This window comes from Ambystoma mexicanum, chromosome 1p, assembly GCF_040938575.1.
Source record: "Ambystoma mexicanum isolate Mex_15411 chromosome 1p, UKY_AmexF1_1, whole genome shotgun sequence".
In the NCBI taxonomy this organism is placed as follows: Eukaryota; Metazoa; Chordata; class Amphibia; order Caudata; family Ambystomatidae; genus Ambystoma; species Ambystoma mexicanum.
In genome coordinates this window covers 100,101,223-100,119,617 of record NC_090921.1, presented here as the reverse complement: position 1 = coordinate 100,119,617, position 18,395 = coordinate 100,101,223, and the positions used below count along the sequence as shown (strand labels likewise).

The 18,395-nt window shown below is 47.8% G+C and overlaps 15 non-coding genes across 15 annotated transcripts; all 15 read left to right on the top strand.

Moving 5' to 3' along the window:
- Positions 1 to 764: 764 nt before the first annotated feature.
- TRNAL-UAG (transfer RNA leucine (anticodon UAG)) lies at positions 765 to 846 on the top strand. Its single transcript has one exon. It is a non-coding gene; the product is annotated as a tRNA-Leu (tRNA).
- A 1,144-nt stretch (positions 847 to 1,990) lies between these two features.
- TRNAL-UAG (transfer RNA leucine (anticodon UAG)) lies at positions 1,991 to 2,072 on the top strand. The gene has a single exon. It is a non-coding gene; the product is annotated as a tRNA-Leu (tRNA).
- A 1,144-nt stretch (positions 2,073 to 3,216) lies between these two features.
- TRNAL-UAG (transfer RNA leucine (anticodon UAG)) lies at positions 3,217 to 3,298 on the top strand. The gene has a single exon. It is a non-coding gene; the product is annotated as a tRNA-Leu (tRNA).
- A 1,144-nt stretch (positions 3,299 to 4,442) lies between these two features.
- TRNAL-UAG (transfer RNA leucine (anticodon UAG)) lies at positions 4,443 to 4,524 on the top strand. The gene has a single exon. It is a non-coding gene; the product is annotated as a tRNA-Leu (tRNA).
- A 1,144-nt stretch (positions 4,525 to 5,668) lies between these two features.
- Positions 5,669 to 5,750, top strand: TRNAL-UAG (transfer RNA leucine (anticodon UAG)). Its single transcript has one exon. It is a non-coding gene; the product is annotated as a tRNA-Leu (tRNA).
- A 1,144-nt stretch (positions 5,751 to 6,894) lies between these two features.
- Positions 6,895 to 6,976, top strand: TRNAL-UAG (transfer RNA leucine (anticodon UAG)). Its single transcript has one exon. It is a non-coding gene; the product is annotated as a tRNA-Leu (tRNA).
- A 1,144-nt stretch (positions 6,977 to 8,120) lies between these two features.
- On the top strand, positions 8,121 to 8,202 carry TRNAL-UAG (transfer RNA leucine (anticodon UAG)). Its single transcript has one exon. It is a non-coding gene; the product is annotated as a tRNA-Leu (tRNA).
- A 1,144-nt stretch (positions 8,203 to 9,346) lies between these two features.
- Positions 9,347 to 9,428, top strand: TRNAL-UAG (transfer RNA leucine (anticodon UAG)). Its single transcript has one exon. It is a non-coding gene; the product is annotated as a tRNA-Leu (tRNA).
- Positions 9,429 to 10,572: 1,144 nt separating this feature from the next.
- Positions 10,573 to 10,654, top strand: TRNAL-UAG (transfer RNA leucine (anticodon UAG)). The gene has a single exon. It is a non-coding gene; the product is annotated as a tRNA-Leu (tRNA).
- A 1,144-nt stretch (positions 10,655 to 11,798) lies between these two features.
- TRNAL-UAG (transfer RNA leucine (anticodon UAG)) lies at positions 11,799 to 11,880 on the top strand. The gene has a single exon. It is a non-coding gene; the product is annotated as a tRNA-Leu (tRNA).
- A 1,144-nt stretch (positions 11,881 to 13,024) lies between these two features.
- TRNAL-UAG (transfer RNA leucine (anticodon UAG)) lies at positions 13,025 to 13,106 on the top strand. Its single transcript has one exon. It is a non-coding gene; the product is annotated as a tRNA-Leu (tRNA).
- A 1,144-nt stretch (positions 13,107 to 14,250) lies between these two features.
- Positions 14,251 to 14,332, top strand: TRNAL-UAG (transfer RNA leucine (anticodon UAG)). Its single transcript has one exon. It is a non-coding gene; the product is annotated as a tRNA-Leu (tRNA).
- Positions 14,333 to 15,476: 1,144 nt separating this feature from the next.
- On the top strand, positions 15,477 to 15,558 carry TRNAL-UAG (transfer RNA leucine (anticodon UAG)). The gene has a single exon. It is a non-coding gene; the product is annotated as a tRNA-Leu (tRNA).
- Positions 15,559 to 16,702: 1,144 nt separating this feature from the next.
- Positions 16,703 to 16,784, top strand: TRNAL-UAG (transfer RNA leucine (anticodon UAG)). The gene has a single exon. It is a non-coding gene; the product is annotated as a tRNA-Leu (tRNA).
- Positions 16,785 to 17,898: 1,114 nt separating this feature from the next.
- TRNAL-UAG (transfer RNA leucine (anticodon UAG)) lies at positions 17,899 to 17,980 on the top strand. The gene has a single exon. It is a non-coding gene; the product is annotated as a tRNA-Leu (tRNA).
- Positions 17,981 to 18,395: the final 415 nt, after the last annotated feature.

The following is an 18,395-nucleotide window of genomic DNA, read 5'->3' as shown; positions in this document are numbered from 1 at the left end:
GGCACGAGATTGCAAGGTCCCTGGTAATTCTCCCACTCCTGGACACGTCGGAACCAAGTTTCGTATGCACTAGCAGCGAGAACAAAATCCCACATGTGAGGACAATAGGCGTCTTTCATTTAGGGCTAGTGTTAGGCTAAGAGTTTGCAGTAGCTCCTTGGGTCGAGTTAGGGGTCGAATGAGACAAAGCTAAGATTTGCGTTACGGCTGGGGTTGGTCCAGTAAGGATCCCACACACCATGGACCATCGGCGGAGGCCCCGGGTAGGCTTACACTGCGGGCTAATGGTGGACTTCTTTAAAAACGTGAGCACTAAATGGGGCGGGATGTTGACTGAAAGAATGCAGCTAGCTACAGAAATATGCAGAAATAAAGAAAAACACATCTCATTGCATGCCTTTAAAGAGCTTACTCTCCCTACCGGCAATGTTCCTGAACCTTCGCTTCCCAAACATTTTTAGAACCAAAAAAAACCTAGAAAAGATCTGACCTCCCTCACCGGGAATTGAACTCAGGACTGCTGGATGGAGGGGTGCTGACATTGACCACTAGGCTACCAGACTGCTGTAGAACAGAGCACTCCCGAAAGGTGACATTTCAATTTCAGGCTGACAAGTGTGCTTTATTGTTCAGTTCGGGCTTTGCACAGCCAGTGCTAGAATTCAATCCAAGTTCATGCTTTGCTTTGATTTTGAATTAATGGCCAAACCAGCCAATCCCTAAAAAAATACAGGTCTCAGAGGCTCTCGTTTCAGTACCAGCAGGGTAGCGTGGCCGAGCGGTCTAAGGCGCTGGATTTAGGCTCCAGTCTCTTTGGAGGCGTGGGTTCGAATCCCACCGCTGCCAATAGCTGTTTCTTTTTTATCTTCATGCCACGTGTACAGACAGGACAATTGGGAGCCAGGGAATGGCATGTGTTTATGAATTCTTGCTTTTCTGAACACCCAGACTGAAAGCACACATCTGACTCGTGTGCGTTTTCACCAAAAAAGGGTAAAGCATAAATCACTGTTCACTGAAAACGGACATGCGTTCACGATCCTGTCAATAAACACGTTCAGGGCAGGGCCACAAATCTGCCGACACGATGCCCTAATGAATGCACATCTCTTTGCCTTGGTAGTTGCTCCTTTTTGCAGCGCCTTTTCCTGCTGCATCACAAAAACTCAGTTCAAGACACTTGGCTCCATCCAGTGGAGCTCCTATGCCCAGCTTAGAAACCCCCAGGCACGAGATTGCAAGGTCCCTGGTAATTCTCCCACTCCTGGACACGTCGGAACCAAGTTTCGTATGCACTAGCAGCGAGAACAAAATCCCACATGTGAGGACAATAGGCGTCTTTCATTTAGGGCTAGTGTTAGGCTAAGAGTTTGCAGTAGCTCCTTGGGTCGAGTTAGGGGTCGAATGAGACAAAGCTAAGATTTGCGTTACGGCTGGGGTTGGTCCAGTAAGGATCCCACACACCATGGACCATCGGCGGAGGCCCCGGGTAGGCTTACACTGCGGGCTAATGGTGGACTTCTTTAAAAACGTGAGCACTAAATGGGGCGGGATGTTGACTGAAAGAATGCAGCTAGCTACAGAAATATGCAGAAATAAAGAAAAACACATCTCATTGCATGCCTTTAAAGAGCTTACTCTCCCTACCGGCAATGTTCCTGAACCTTCGCTTCCCAAACATTTTTAGAACCAAAAAAAACCTAGAAAAGATCTGACCTCCCTCACCGGGAATTGAACTCAAGACTGCTGGATGGAGGGGTGCTGACATTGACCACTAGGCTACCAGACTGCTGTTGAACAGAGCACTCCCGTAAGGTGACATTTCAATTTCAGGCTGACAAGTGTGCTTTATTGTTCAGTTCGGGCTTTGCACAGCCAGTGCTAGAATTCAATCCAAGTTCATGCTTTGCTTTGATTTTGAATTAATGGCCAAACCAGCCAATCCCTAAAAAAATACAGGTCTCAGAGGCTCTCGTTTCAGTACCAGCAGGGTAGCGTGGCCGAGCGGTCTAAGGCGCTGGATTTAGGCTCCAGTCTCTTTGGAGGTGTGGGTTCGAATCCCACCGCTGCCAATAGCTGTTTCTTTTTTATCTTCATGCCACGTGTACAGACAGGACAATTGGGAGCCAGGGAATGGCATGTGTTTATGAATTCTTGCTTTTCTGAACACCCAGACTGAAAGCACACATCTGACTCGTGTGCGTTTTCACCAAAAAAGGGTAAAGCATAAATCACTGTTCACTGAAAACGGACATGCGTTCACGATCCTGTCAATAAACACGTGCTTGGCAGGGCCACAAATCTGCCGACACGATGCCCTAATGAATGCACATCTCTTTGCCTTGGTAGTTGCTCCTTTTTGCAGCGCCTTTTCCTGCTGCATCACAAAAACTCAGTTCAAGACACTTGGCTCCATCCAGTGGAGCTCCTATGCCCAGCTTAGAAACCCCCAGGCACGAGATTGCAAGGTCCCTGGTAATTCTCCCACTCCTGGACACGTCGGAACCAAGTTTCGTATGCACTAGCAGCGAGAACAAAATCCCACATGTGAGGACAATAGGCGTCTTTCATTTAGGGCTAGTGTTAGGCTAAGAGTTTGCAGTAGCTCCTTGGGTCGAGTTAGGGGTCGAATGAGACAAAGCTAAGATTTGCGTTACGGCTGGGGTTGGTCCAGTAAGGATCCCACACACCATGGACCATCGGCGGAGGCCCCGGGTAGGCTTACACTGCGGGCTAATGGTGGACTTCTTTAAAAACGTGAGCACTAAATGGGGCGGGATGTTGACTGAAAGAATGCAGCTAGCTACAGAAATATGCAGAAATAAAGAAAAACACATCTCATTGCATGCCTTTAAAGAGCTTACTCTCCCTACCGGCAATGTTCCTGAACCTTCGCTTCCCAAACATTTTTAGAACCAAAAAAAACCTAGAAAAGATCTGACCTCCCTCACCGGGAATTGAACTCAAGACTGCTGGATGGAGGGGTGCTGACATTGACCACTAGGCTACCAGACTGCTGTCGAACAGAGCACTCCCGAAAGGTGACATTTCAATTTCAGGCTGACAAGTGTGCTTTATTGTTCAGTTCGGGCTTTGCACAGCCAGTGCTAGAATTCAATCCAAGTTCATGCTTTGCTTTGATTTTGAATTAATGGCCAAACCAGCCAATCCCTAAAAAAATACAGGTCTCAGAGGCTCTCGTTTCAGTACCAGCAGGGTAGCGTGGCCGAGCGGTCTAAGGCGCTGGATTTAGGCTCCAGTCTCTTTGGAGGCGTGGGTTCGAATCCCACCGCTGCCAATAGCTGTTTCTTTTTTATCTTCATGCCACGTGTACAGACAGGACAATTGGGAGCCAGGGAATGGCATGTGTTTATGAATTCTTGCTTTTCTGAACACCCAGACTGAAAGCACACATCTGACTCGTGTGCGTTTTCACCAAAAAAGGGTAAAGCATAAATCACTGTTCACTGAAAACGGACATGCGTTCACGATCCTGTCAATAAACACGTGCTTGGCAGGGCCACAAATCTGCCGACACGATGCCCTAATGAATGCACATCTCTTTGCCTTGGTAGTTGCTCCTTTTTGCAGCGCCTTTTCCTGCTGCATCACAAAAACTCAGTTCAAGACACTTGGCTCCATCCAGTGGAGCTCCTATGCCCAGCTTAGAAACCCCCAGGCACGAGATTGCAAGGTCCCTGGTAATTCTCCCACTCCTGGACACGTCGGAACCAAGTTTCGTATGCACTAGCAGCGAGAACAAAATCCCACATGTGAGGACAATAGGCGTCTTTCATTTAGGGCTAGTGTTAGGCTAAGAGTTTGCAGTAGCTCCTTGGGTCGAGTTAGGGGTCGAATGAGACAAAGCTAAGATTTGCGTTACGGCTGGGGTTGGTCCAGTAAGGATCCCACACACCATGGACCATCGGCGGAGGCCCCGGGTAGGCTTACACTGCGGGCTAATGGTGGACTTCTTTAAAAACGTGAGCACTAAATGGGGCGGGATGTTGACTGAAAGAATGCAGCTAGCTACAGAAATATGCAGAAATAAAGAAAAACACATCTCATTGCATGCCTTTAAAGAGCTTACTCTCCCTACCGGCAATGTTCCTGAACCTTCGCTTCCCAAACATTTTTAGAACCAAAAAAAACCTAGAAAAGATCTGACCTCCCTCACCGGGAATTGAACTCAAGACTGCTGGATGGAGGGGTGCTGACATTGACCACTAGGCTACCAGACTGCTGTCGAACAGAGCACTCCCGAAAGGTGACATTTCAATTTCAGGCTGACAAGTGTGCTTTATTGTTCAGTTCGGGCTTTGCACAGCCAGTGCTAGAATTCAATCCAAGTTCATGCTTTGCTTTGATTTTGAATTAATGGCCAAACCAGCCAATCCCTAAAAAAATACAGGTCTCAGAGGCTCTCGTTTCAGTACCAGCAGGGTAGCGTGGCCGAGCGGTCTAAGGCGCTGGATTTAGGCTCCAGTCTCTTTGGAGGCGTGGGTTCGAATCCCACCGCTGCCAATAGCTGTTTCTTTTTTATCTTCATGCCACGTGTACAGACAGGACAATTGGGAGCCAGGGAATGGCATGTGTTTATGAATTCTTGCTTTTCTGAACACCCAGACTGAAAGCACACATCTGACTCGTGTGCGTTTTCACCAAAAAAGGGTAAAGCATAAATCACTGTTCACTGAAAACGGACATGCGTTCACGATCCTGTCAATAAACACGTGCTTGGCAGGGCCACAAATCTGCCGACACGATGCCCTAATGAATGCACATCTCTTTGCCTTGGTAGTTGCTCCTTTTTGCAGCGCCTTTTCCTGCTGCATCACAAAAACTCAGTTCAAGACACTTGGCTCCATCCAGTGGAGCTCCTATGCCCAGCTTAGAAACCCCCAGGCACGAGATTGCAAGGTCCCTGGTAATTCTCCCACTCCTGGACACGTCGGAACCAAGTTTCGTATGCACTAGCAGCGAGAACAAAATCCCACATGTGAGGACAATAGGCGTCTTTCATTTAGGGCTAGTGTTAGGCTAAGAGTTTGCAGTAGCTCCTTGGGTCGAGTTAGGGGTCGAATGAGACAAAGCTAAGATTTGCGTTACGGCTGGGGTTGGTCCAGTAAGGATCCCACACACCATGGACCATCGGCGGAGGCCCCGGGTAGGCTTACACTGCGGGCTAATGGTGGACTTCTTTAAAAACGTGAGCACTAAATGGGGCGGGATGTTGACTGAAAGAATGCAGCTAGCTACAGAAATATGCAGAAATAAAGAAAAACACATCTCATTGCATGCCTTTAAAGAGCTTACTCTCCCTACCGGCAATGTTCCTGAACCTTCGCTTCCCAAACATTTTTAGAACCAAAAAAAACCTAGAAAAGATCTGACCTCCCTCACCGGGAATTGAACTCAAGACTGCTGGATGGAGGGGTGCTGACATTGACCACTAGGCTACCAGACTGCTGTTGAACAGAGCACTCCCGAAAGGTGACATTTCAATTTCAGGCTGACAAGTGTGCTTTATTGTTCAGTTCGGGCTTTGCACAGCAAGTGCTAGAATTCAATCCAAGTTCATGCTTTGCTTTGATTTTGAATTAATGGCCAAACCAGCCAATCCCTAAAAAAATACAGGTCTCAGAGGCTCTCGTTTCAGTACCAGCAGGGTAGCGTGGCCGAGCGGTCTAAGGCGCTGGATTTAGGCTCCAGTCTCTTTGGAGGCGTGGGTTCGAATCCCACCGCTGCCAATAGCTGTTTCTTTTTTATCTTCATGCCACGTGTACAGACAGGACAATTGGGAGCCAGGGAATGGCATGTGTTTATGAATTCTTGCTTTTCTGAACACCCAGACTGAAAGCACACATCTGACTCGTGTGCGTTTTCACCAAAAAAGGGTAAAGCATAAATCACTGTTCACTGAAAACGGACATGCGTTCACGATCCTGTCAATAAACACGTGCTTGGCAGGGCCACAAATCTGCCGACACGATGCCCTAATGAATGCACATCTCTTTGCCTTGGTAGTTGCTCCTTTTTGCAGCGCCTTTTCCTGCTGCATCACAAAAACTCAGTTCAAGACACTTGGCTCCATCCAGTGGAGCTCCTATGCCCAGCTTAGAAACCCCCAGGCACGAGATTGCAAGGTCCCTGGTAATTCTCCCACTCCTGGACACGTCGGAACCAAGTTTCGTATGCACTAGCAGCGAGAACAAAATCCCACATGTGAGGACAATAGGCGTCTTTCATTTAGGGCTAGTGTTAGGCTAAGAGTTTGCAGTAGCTCCTTGGGTCGAGTTAGGGGTCGAATGAGACAAAGCTAAGATTTGCGTTACGGCTGGGGTTGGTCCAGTAAGGATCCCACACACCATGGACCATCGGCGGAGGCCCCGGGTAGGCTTACACTGCGGGCTAATGGTGGACTTCTTTAAAAACGTGAGCACTAAATGGGGCGGGATGTTGACTGAAAGAATGCAGCTAGCTACAGAAATATGCAGAAATAAAGAAAAACACATCTCATTGCATGCCTTTAAAGAGCTTACTCTCCCTACCGGCAATGTTCCTGAACCTTCGCTTCCCAAACATTTTTAGAACCAAAAAAAACCTAGAAAAGATCTGACCTCCCTCACCGGGAATTGAACTCAAGACTGCTGGATGGAGGGGTGCTGACATTGACCACTAGGCTACCAGACTGCTGTCGAACAGAGCACTCCCGAAAGGTGACATTTCAATTTCAGGCTGACAAGTGTGCTTTATTGTTCAGTTCGGGCTTTGCACAGCCAGTGCTAGAATTCAATCCAAGTTCATGCTTTGCTTTGATTTTGAATTAATGGCCAAACCAGCCAATCCCTAAAAAAATACAGGTCTCAGAGGCTCTCGTTTCAGTACCAGCAGGGTAGCGTGGCCGAGCGGTCTAAGGCGCTGGATTTAGGCTCCAGTCTCTTTGGAGGCGTGGGTTCGAATCCCACCGCTGCCAATAGCTGTTTCTTTTTTATCTTCATGCCACGTGTACAGACAGGACAATTGGGAGCCAGGGAATGGCATGTGTTTATGAATTCTTGCTTTTCTGAACACCCAGACTGAAAGCACACATCTGACTCGTGTGCGTTTTCACCAAAAAAGGGTAAAGCATAAATCACTGTTCACTGAAAACGGACATGCGTTCACGATCCTGTCAATAAACACGTGCTTGGCAGGGCCACAAATCTGCCGACACGATGCCCTAATGAATGCACATCTCTTTGCCTTGGTAGTTGCTCCTTTTTGCAGCGCCTTTTCCTGCTGCATCACAAAAACTCAGTTCAAGACACTTGGCTCCATCCAGTGGAGCTCCTATGCCCAGCTTAGAAACCCCCAGGCACGAGATTGCAAGGTCCCTGGTAATTCTCCCACTCCTGGACACGTCGGAACCAAGTTTCGTATGCACTAGCAGCGAGAACAAAATCCCACATGTGAGGACAATAGGCGTCTTTCATTTAGGGCTAGTGTTAGGCTAAGAGTTTGCAGTAGCTCCTTGGGTCGAGTTAGGGGTCGAATGAGACAAAGCTAAGATTTGCGTTACGGCTGGGGTTGGTCCAGTAAGGATCCCACACACCATGGACCATCGGCGGAGGCCCCGGGTAGGCTTACACTGCGGGCTAATGGTGGACTTCTTTAAAAACGTGAGCACTAAATGGGGCGGGATGTTGACTGAAAGAATGCAGCTAGCTACAGAAATATGCAGAAATAAAGAAAAACACATCTCATTGCATGCCTTTAAAGAGCTTACTCTCCCTACCGGCAATGTTCCTGAACCTTCGCTTCCCAAACATTTTTAGAACCAAAAAAAACCTAGAAAAGATCTGACCTCCCTCACCGGGAATTGAACTCAAGACTGCTGGATGGAGGGGTGCTGACATTGACCACTAGGCTACCAGACTGCTGTCGAACAGAGCACTCCCGAAAGGTGACATTTCAATTTCAGGCTGACAAGTGTGCTTTATTGTTCAGTTCGGGCTTTGCACAGCCAGTGCTAGAATTCAATCCAAGTTCATGCTTTGCTTTGATTTTGAATTAATGGCCAAACCAGCCAATCCCTAAAAAAATACAGGTCTCAGAGGCTCTCGTTTCAGTACCAGCAGGGTAGCGTGGCCGAGCGGTCTAAGGCGCTGGATTTAGGCTCCAGTCTCTTTGGAGGCGTGGGTTCGAATCCCACCGCTGCCAATAGCTGTTTCTTTTTTATCTTCATGCCACGTGTACAGACAGGACAATTGGGAGCCAGGGAATGGCATGTGTTTATGAATTCTTGCTTTTCTGAACACCCAGACTGAAAGCACACATCTGACTCGTGTGCGTTTTCACCAAAAAAGGGTAAAGCATAAATCACTGTTCACTGAAAACGGACATGCGTTCACGATCCTGTCAATAAACACGTGCTTGGCAGGGCCACAAATCTGCCGACACGATGCCCTAATGAATGCACATCTCTTTGCCTTGGTAGTTGCTCCTTTTTGCAGCGCCTTTTCCTGCTGCATCACAAAAACTCAGTTCAAGACACTTGGCTCCATCCAGTGGAGCTCCTATGCCCAGCTTAGAAACCCCCAGGCACGAGATTGCAAGGTCCCTGGTAATTCTCCCACTCCTGGACACGTCGGAACCAAGTTTCGTATGCACTAGCAGCGAGAACAAAATCCCACATGTGAGGACAATAGGCGTCTTTCATTTAGGGCTAGTGTTAGGCTAAGAGTTTGCAGTAGCTCCTTGGGTCGAGTTAGGGGTCGAATGAGACAAAGCTAAGATTTGCGTTACGGCTGGGGTTGGTCCAGTAAGGATCCCACACACCATGGACCATCGGCGGAGGCCCCGGGTAGGCTTACACTGCGGGCTAATGGTGGACTTCTTTAAAAACGTGAGCACTAAATGGGGCGGGATGTTGACTGAAAGAATGCAGCTAGCTACAGAAATATGCAGAAATAAAGAAAAACACATCTCATTGCATGCCTTTAAAGAGCTTACTCTCCCTACCGGCAATGTTCCTGAACCTTCGCTTCCCAAACATTTTTAGAACCAAAAAAAACCTAGAAAAGATCTGACCTCCCTCACCGGGAATTGAACTCAAGACTGCTGGATGGAGGGGTGCTGACATTGACCACTAGGCTACCAGACTGCTGTTGAACAGAGCACTCCCGAAAGGTGACATTTCAATTTCAGGCTGACAAGTGTGCTTTATTGTTCAGTTCGGGCTTTGCACAGCAAGTGCTAGAATTCAATCCAAGTTCATGCTTTGCTTTGATTTTGAATTAATGGCCAAACCAGCCAATCCCTAAAAAAATACAGGTCTCAGAGGCTCTCGTTTCAGTACCAGCAGGGTAGCGTGGCCGAGCGGTCTAAGGCGCTGGATTTAGGCTCCAGTCTCTTTGGAGGCGTGGGTTCGAATCCCACCGCTGCCAATAGCTGTTTCTTTTTTATCTTCATGCCACGTGTACAGACAGGACAATTGGGAGCCAGGGAATGGCATGTGTTTATGAATTCTTGCTTTTCTGAACACCCAGACTGAAAGCACACATCTGACTCGTGTGCGTTTTCACCAAAAAAGGGTAAAGCATAAATCACTGTTCACTGAAAACGGACATGCGTTCACGATCCTGTCAATAAACACGTGCTTGGCAGGGCCACAAATCTGCCGACACGATGCCCTAATGAATGCACATCTCTTTGCCTTGGTAGTTGCTCCTTTTTGCAGCGCCTTTTCCTGCTGCATCACAAAAACTCAGTTCAAGACACTTGGCTCCATCCAGTGGAGCTCCTATGCCCAGCTTAGAAACCCCCAGGCACGAGATTGCAAGGTCCCTGGTAATTCTCCCACTCCTGGACACGTCGGAACCAAGTTTCGTATGCACTAGCAGCGAGAACAAAATCCCACATGTGAGGACAATAGGCGTCTTTCATTTAGGGCTAGTGTTAGGCTAAGAGTTTGCAGTAGCTCCTTGGGTCGAGTTAGGGGTCGAATGAGACAAAGCTAAGATTTGCGTTACGGCTGGGGTTGGTCCAGTAAGGATCCCACACACCATGGACCATCGGCGGAGGCCCCGGGTAGGCTTACACTGCGGGCTAATGGTGGACTTCTTTAAAAACGTGAGCACTAAATGGGGCGGGATGTTGACTGAAAGAATGCAGCTAGCTACAGAAATATGCAGAAATAAAGAAAAACACATCTCATTGCATGCCTTTAAAGAGCTTACTCTCCCTACCGGCAATGTTCCTGAACCTTCGCTTCCCAAACATTTTTAGAACCAAAAAAAACCTAGAAAAGATCTGACCTCCCTCACCGGGAATTGAACTCAGGACTGCTGGATGGAGGGGTGCTGACATTGACCACTAGGCTACCAGACTGCTGTCGAACAGAGCACTCCCGAAAGGTGACATTTCAATTTCAGGCTGACAAGTGTGCTTTATTGTTCAGTTCGGGCTTTGCACAGCCAGTGCTAGAATTCAATCCAAGTTCATGCTTTGCTTTGATTTTGAATTAATGGCCAAACCAGCCAATCCCTAAAAAAATACAGGTCTCAGAGGCTCTCGTTTCAGTACCAGCAGGGTAGCGTGGCCGAGCGGTCTAAGGCGCTGGATTTAGGCTCCAGTCTCTTTGGAGGCGTGGGTTCGAATCCCACCGCTGCCAATAGCTGTTTCTTTTTTATCTTCATGCCACGTGTACAGACAGGACAATTGGGAGCCAGGGAATGGCATGTGTTTATGAATTCTTGCTTTTCTGAACACCCAGACTGAAAGCACACATCTGACTCGTGTGCGTTTTCACCAAAAAAGGGTAAAGCATAAATCACTGTTCACTGAAAACGGACATGCGTTCACGATCCTGTCAATAAACACGTGCTTGGCAGGGCCACAAATCTGCCGACACGATGCCCTAATGAATGCACATCTCTTTGCCTTGGTAGTTGCTCCTTTTTGCAGCGCCTTTTCCTGCTGCATCACAAAAACTCAGTTCAAGACACTTGGCTCCATCCAGTGGAGCTCCTATGCCCAGCTTAGAAACCCCCAGGCACGAGATTGCAAGGTCCCTGGTAATTCTCCCACTCCTGGACACGTCGGAACCAAGTTTCGTATGCACTAGCAGCGAGAACAAAATCCCACATGTGAGGACAATAGGCGTCTTTCATTTAGGGCTAGTGTTAGGCTAAGAGTTTGCAGTAGCTCCTTGGGTCGAGTTAGGGGTCGAATGAGACAAAGCTAAGATTTGCGTTACGGCTGGGGTTGGTCCAGTAAGGATCCCACACACCATGGACCATCGGCGGAGGCCCCGGGTAGGCTTACACTGCGGGCTAATGGTGGACTTCTTTAAAAACGTGAGCACTAAATGGGGCGGGATGTTGACTGAAAGAATGCAGCTAGCTACAGAAATATGCAGAAATAAAGAAAAACACATCTCATTGCATGCCTTTAAAGAGCTTACTCTCCCTACCGGCAATGTTCCTGAACCTTCGCTTCCCAAACATTTTTAGAACCAAAAAAAACCTAGAAAAGATCTGACCTCCCTCACCGGGAATTGAACTCAAGACTGCTGGATGGAGGGGTGCTGACATTGACCACTAGGCTACCAGACTGCTGTTGAACAGAGCACTCCCGAAAGGTGACATTTCAATTTCAGGCTGACAAGTGTGCTTTATTGTTCAGTTCGGGCTTTGCACAGCAAGTGCTAGAATTCAATCCAAGTTCATGCTTTGCTTTGATTTTGAATTAATGGCCAAACCAGCCAATCCCTAAAAAAATACAGGTCTCAGAGGCTCTCGTTTCAGTACCAGCAGGGTAGCGTGGCCGAGCGGTCTAAGGCGCTGGATTTAGGCTCCAGTCTCTTTGGAGGCGTGGGTTCGAATCCCACCGCTGCCAATAGCTGTTTCTTTTTTATCTTCATGCCACGTGTACAGACAGGACAATTGGGAGCCAGGGAATGGCATGTGTTTATGAATTCTTGCTTTTCTGAACACCCAGACTGAAAGCACACATCTGACTCGTGTGCGTTTTCACCAAAAAAGGGTAAAGCATAAATCACTGTTCACTGAAAACGGACATGCGTTCACGATCCTGTCAATAAACACGTGCTTGGCAGGGCCACAAATCTGCCGACACGATGCCCTAATGAATGCACATCTCTTTGCCTTGGTAGTTGCTCCTTTTTGCAGCGCCTTTTCCTGCTGCATCACAAAAACTCAGTTCAAGACACTTGGCTCCATCCAGTGGAGCTCCTATGCCCAGCTTAGAAACCCCCAGGCACGAGATTGCAAGGTCCCTGGTAATTCTCCCACTCCTGGACACGTCGGAACCAAGTTTCGTATGCACTAGCAGCGAGAACAAAATCCCACATGTGAGGACAATAGGCGTCTTTCATTTAGGGCTAGTGTTAGGCTAAGAGTTTGCAGTAGCTCCTTGGGTCGAGTTAGGGGTCGAATGAGACAAAGCTAAGATTTGCGTTACGGCTGGGGTTGGTCCAGTAAGGATCCCACACACCATGGACCATCGGCGGAGGCCCCGGGTAGGCTTACACTGCGGGCTAATGGTGGACTTCTTTAAAAACGTGAGCACTAAATGGGGCGGGATGTTGACTGAAAGAATGCAGCTAGCTACAGAAATATGCAGAAATAAAGAAAAACACATCTCATTGCATGCCTTTAAAGAGCTTACTCTCCCTACCGGCAATGTTCCTGAACCTTCGCTTCCCAAACATTTTTAGAACCAAAAAAAACCTAGAAAAGATCTGACCTCCCTCACCGGGAATTGAACTCAAGACTGCTGGATGGAGGGGTGCTGACATTGACCACTAGGCTACCAGACTGCTGTCGAACAGAGCACTCCCGAAAGGTGACATTTCAATTTCAGGCTGACAAGTGTGCTTTATTGTTCAGTTCGGGCTTTGCACAGCCAGTGCTAGAATTCAATCCAAGTTCATGCTTTGCTTTGATTTTGAATTAATGGCCAAACCAGCCAATCCCTAAAAAAATACAGGTCTCAGAGGCTCTCGTTTCAGTACCAGCAGGGTAGCGTGGCCGAGCGGTCTAAGGCGCTGGATTTAGGCTCCAGTCTCTTTGGAGGCGTGGGTTCGAATCCCACCGCTGCCAATAGCTGTTTCTTTTTTATCTTCATGCCACGTGTACAGACAGGACAATTGGGAGCCAGGGAATGGCATGTGTTTATGAATTCTTGCTTTTCTGAACACCCAGACTGAAAGCACACATCTGACTCGTGTGCGTTTTCACCAAAAAAGGGTAAAGCATAAATCACTGTTCACTGAAAACGGACATGCGTTCACGATCCTGTCAATAAACACGTGCTTGGCAGGGCCACAAATCTGCCGACACGATGCCCTAATGAATGCACATCTCTTTGCCTTGGTAGTTGCTCCTTTTTGCAGCGCCTTTTCCTGCTGCATCACAAAAACTCAGTTCAAGACACTTGGCTCCATCCAGTGGAGCTCCTATGCCCAGCTTAGAAACCCCCAGGCACGAGATTGCAAGGTCCCTGGTAATTCTCCCACTCCTGGACACGTCGGAACCAAGTTTCGTATGCACTAGCAGCGAGAACAAAATCCCACATGTGAGGACAATAGGCGTCTTTCATTTAGGGCTAGTGTTAGGCTAAGAGTTTGCAGTAGCTCCTTGGGTCGAGTTAGGGGTCGAATGAGACAAAGCTAAGATTTGCGTTACGGCTGGGGTTGGTCCAGTAAGGATCCCACACACCATGGACCATCGGCGGAGGCCCCGGGTAGGCTTACACTGCGGGCTAATGGTGGACTTCTTTAAAAACGTGAGCACTAAATGGGGCGGGATGTTGACTGAAAGAATGCAGCTAGCTACAGAAATATGCAGAAATAAAGAAAAACACATCTCATTGCATGCCTTTAAAGAGCTTACTCTCCCTACCGGCAATGTTCCTGAACCTTCGCTTCCCAAACATTTTTAGAACCAAAAAAAACCTAGAAAAGATCTGACCTCCCTCACCGGGAATTGAACTCAAGACTGCTGGATGGAGGGGTGCTGACATTGACCACTAGGCTACCAGACTGCTGTCGAACAGAGCACTCCCGAAAGGTGACATTTCAATTTCAGGCTGACAAGTGTGCTTTATTGTTCAGTTCGGGCTTTGCACAGCCAGTGCTAGAATTCAATCCAAGTTCATGCTTTGCTTTGATTTTGAATTAATGGCCAAACCAGCCAATCCCTAAAAAAATACAGGTCTCAGAGGCTCTCGTTTCAGTACCAGCAGGGTAGCGTGGCCGAGCGGTCTAAGGCGCTGGATTTAGGCTCCAGTCTCTTTGGAGGCGTGGGTTCGAATCCCACCGCTGCCAATAGCTGTTTCTTTTTTATCTTCATGCCACGTGTACAGACAGGACAATTGGGAGCCAGGGAATGGCATGTGTTTATGAATTCTTGCTTTTCTGAACACCCAGACTGAAAGCACACATCTGACTCGTGTGCGTTTTCACCAAAAAAGGGTAAAGCATAAATCACTGTTCACTGAAAACGGACATGCGTTCACGATCCTGTCAATAAACACGTGCTTGGCAGGGCCACAAATCTGCCGACACGATGCCCTAATGAATGCACATCTCTTTGCCTTGGTAGTTGCTCCTTTTTGCAGCGCCTTTTCCTGCTGCATCACAAAAACTCAGTTCAAGACACTTGGCTCCATCCAGTGGAGCTCCTATGCCCAGCTTAGAAACCCCCAGGCACGAGATTGCAAGGTCCCTGGTAATTCTCCCACTCCTGGACACGTCGGAACCAAGTTTCGTATGCACTAGCAGCGAGAACAAAATCCCACATGTGAGGACAATAGGCGTCTTTCATTTAGGGCTAGTGTTAGGCTAAGAGTTTGCAGTAGCTCCTTGGGTCGAGTTAGGGGTCGAATGAGACAAAGCTAAGATTTGCGTTACGGCTGGGGTTGGTCCAGTAAGGATCCCACACACCATGGACCATCGGCGGAGGCCCCGGGTAGGCTTACACTGCGGGCTAATGGTGGACTTCTTTAAAAACGTGAGCACTAAATGGGGCGGGATGTTGACTGAAAGAATGCAGCTAGCTACAGAAATATGCAGAAATAAAGAAAAACACATCTCATTGCATGCCTTTAAAGAGCTTACTCTCCCTACCGGCAATGTTCCTGAACCTTCGCTTCCCAAACATTTTTAGAACCAAAAAAAACCTAGAAAAGATCTGACCTCCCTCACCGGGAATTGAACTCAAGACTGCTGGATGGAGGGGTGCTGACATTGACCACTAGGCTACCAGACTGCTGTTGAACAGAGCACTCCCGAAAGGTGACATTTCAATTTCAGGCTGACAAGTGTGCTTTATTGTTCAGTTCGGGCTTTGCACAGCAAGTGCTAGAATTCAATCCAAGTTCATGCTTTGCTTTGATTTTGAATTAATGGCCAAACCAGCCAATCCCTAAAAAAATACAGGTCTCAGAGGCTCTCGTTTCAGTACCAGCAGGGTAGCGTGGCCGAGCGGTCTAAGGCGCTGGATTTAGGCTCCAGTCTCTTTGGAGGCGTGGGTTCGAATCCCACCGCTGCCAATAGCTGTTTCTTTTTTATCTTCATGCCACGTGTACAGACAGGACAATTGGGAGCCAGGGAATGGCATGTGTTTATGAATTCTTGCTTTTCTGAACACCCAGACTGAAAGCACACATCTGACTCGTGTGCGTTTTCACCAAAAAAGGGTAAAGCATAAATCACTGTTCACTGAAAACGGACATGCGTTCACGATCCTGTCAATAAACACGTGCTTGGCAGGGCCACAAATCTGCCGACACGATGCCCTAATGAATGCACATCTCTTTGCCTTGGTAGTTGCTCCTTTTTGCAGCGCCTTTTCCTGCTGCATCACAAAAACTCAGTTCAAGACACTTGGCTCCATCCAGTGGAGCTCCTATGCCCAGCTTAGAAACCCCCAGGCACGAGATTGCAAGGTCCCTGGTAATTCTCCCACTCCTGGACACGTCGGAACCAAGTTTCGTATGCACTAGCAGCGAGAACAAAATCCCACATGTGAGGACAATAGGCGTCTTTCATTTAGGGCTAGTGTTAGGCTAAGAGTTTGCAGTAGCTCCTTGGGTCGAGTTAGGGGTCGAATGAGACAAAGCTAAGATTTGCGTTACGGCTGGGGTTGGTCCAGTAAGGATCCCACACACCATGGACCATCGGCGGAGGCCCCGGGTAGGCTTACACTGCGGGCTAATGGTGGACTTCTTTAAAAACGTGAGCACTAAATGGGGCGGGATGTTGACTGAAAGAATGCAGCTAGCTACAGAAATATGCAGAAATAAAGAAAAACACATCTCATTGCATGCCTTTAAAGAGCTTACTCTCCCTACCGGCAATGTTCCTGAACCTTCGCTTCCCAAACATTTTTAGAACCAAAAAAAACCTAGAAAAGATCTGACCTCCCTCACCGGGAATTGAACTCAGGACTGCTGGATGGAGGGGTGCTGACATTGACCACTAGGCTACCAGACTGCTGTCGAACAGAGCACTCCCGAAAGGTGACATTTCAATTTCAGGCTGACAAGTGTGCTTTATTGTTCAGTTCGGGCTTTGCACAGCCAGTGCTAGAATTCAATCCAAGTTCATGCTTTGCTTTGATTTTGAATTAATGGCCAAACCAGCCAATCCCTAAAAAAATACAGGTCTCAGAGGCTCTCGTTTCAGTACCAGCAGGGTAGCGTGGCCGAGCGGTCTAAGGCGCTGGATTTAGGCTCCAGTCTCTTTGGAGGCGTGGGTTCGAATCCCACCGCTGCCAATAGCTGTTTCTTTTTTATCTTCATGCCACGTGTACAGACAGGACAATTGGGAGCCAGGGAATGGCATGTGTTTATGAATTCTTGCTTTTCTGAACACCCAGACTGAAAGCACACATCTGACTCGTGTGCGTTTTCACCAAAAAAGGGTAAAGCATAAATCACTGTTCACTGAAAACGGACATGCGTTCACGATCCTGTCAATAAACACGTTCAGGGCAGGGCCACAAATCTGCCGACACGATGCCCTAATGAATGCACATCTCTTTGCCTTGGTAGTTGCTCCTTTTTGCAGCGCCTTTTCCTGCTGCATCACAAAAACTCAGTTCAAGACACTTGGCTCCATCCAGTGGAGCTCCTATGCCCAGCTTAGAAACCCCCAGGCACGAGATTGCAAGGTCCCTGGTAATTCTCCCACTCCTGGACACGTCGGAACCAAGTTTCGTATGCACTAGCAGCGAGAACAAAATCCCACATGTGAGGACAATAGGCGTCTTTCATTTAGGGCTAGTGTTAGGCTAAGAGTTTGCAGTAGCTCCTTGGGTCGAGTTAGGGGTCGAATGAGACAAAGCTAAGATTTGCGTTACGGCTGGGGTTGGTCCAGTAAGGATCCCACACACCATGGACCATCGGCGGAGGCCCCGGGTAGGCTTACACTGCGGGCTAATGGTGGACTTCTTTAAAAACGTGAGCACTAAATGGGGCGGGATGTTGACTGAAAGAATGCAGCTAGCTACAGAAATATGCAGAAATAAAGAAAAACACATCTCATTGCATGCCTTTAAAGAGCTTACTCTCCCTACCGGCAATGTTCCTGAACCTTCGCTTCCCAAACATTTTTAGAACCAAAAAAAACCTAGAAAAGATCTGACCTCCCTCACCGGGAATTGAACTCAAGACTGCTGGATAGAGGGGTGCTGACATTGACCACTAGGCTACCAGACTGCTGTCGAACAGAGCACTCCCGAAAGGTGACATTTCAATTTCAGGCTGACAAGTGTGCTTTATTGTTCAGTTCGGGCTTTGCACAGCCAGTGCTAGAATTCAATCCAAGTTCATGCTTTGCTTTGATTTTGAATTAATGGCTAAACCAGGCTCTCATTTTAATGCCAACAGGGTAGCGTGGCCGAGCGGTCTAAGGCGCTGGATTTAGGCTCCAGTCTCTTTGGAGGTGTGGGTTTGAATCCCAACGCTGCCAATAGCTGTTTCTTTTTTTATCTTCATGCCACATGTACAGACAGGACAATTGGGACAATTGAATATCACCTCCCCTCTTGCCACCTAAAACACCATTGGCCATTCATTGGCAAAAAATACACCAAATGGATAGCACGGAAGAAATACGGTTTTTGGGTCTGATGAAAGTTAAAAAAGGCAAGAGGGGAGGTGATATTCAATTGAAACTGCGCAAAATGGAAGCAAGATTAATCTGCCTTTTGAGAACAACGTAAATTGGTTTGAATTCAGATCATGAGATGCACGTTTTCTTATGAATAACCATGTTTGATCTATGACAGAACGTGTTCTTCCTTCTAATAGTTGGGGTGGGGGCATGTGCCCGGCGTCTATGGTTTATCCCCTTTGGAGACCACAAGGCACACAATTCAATCCAT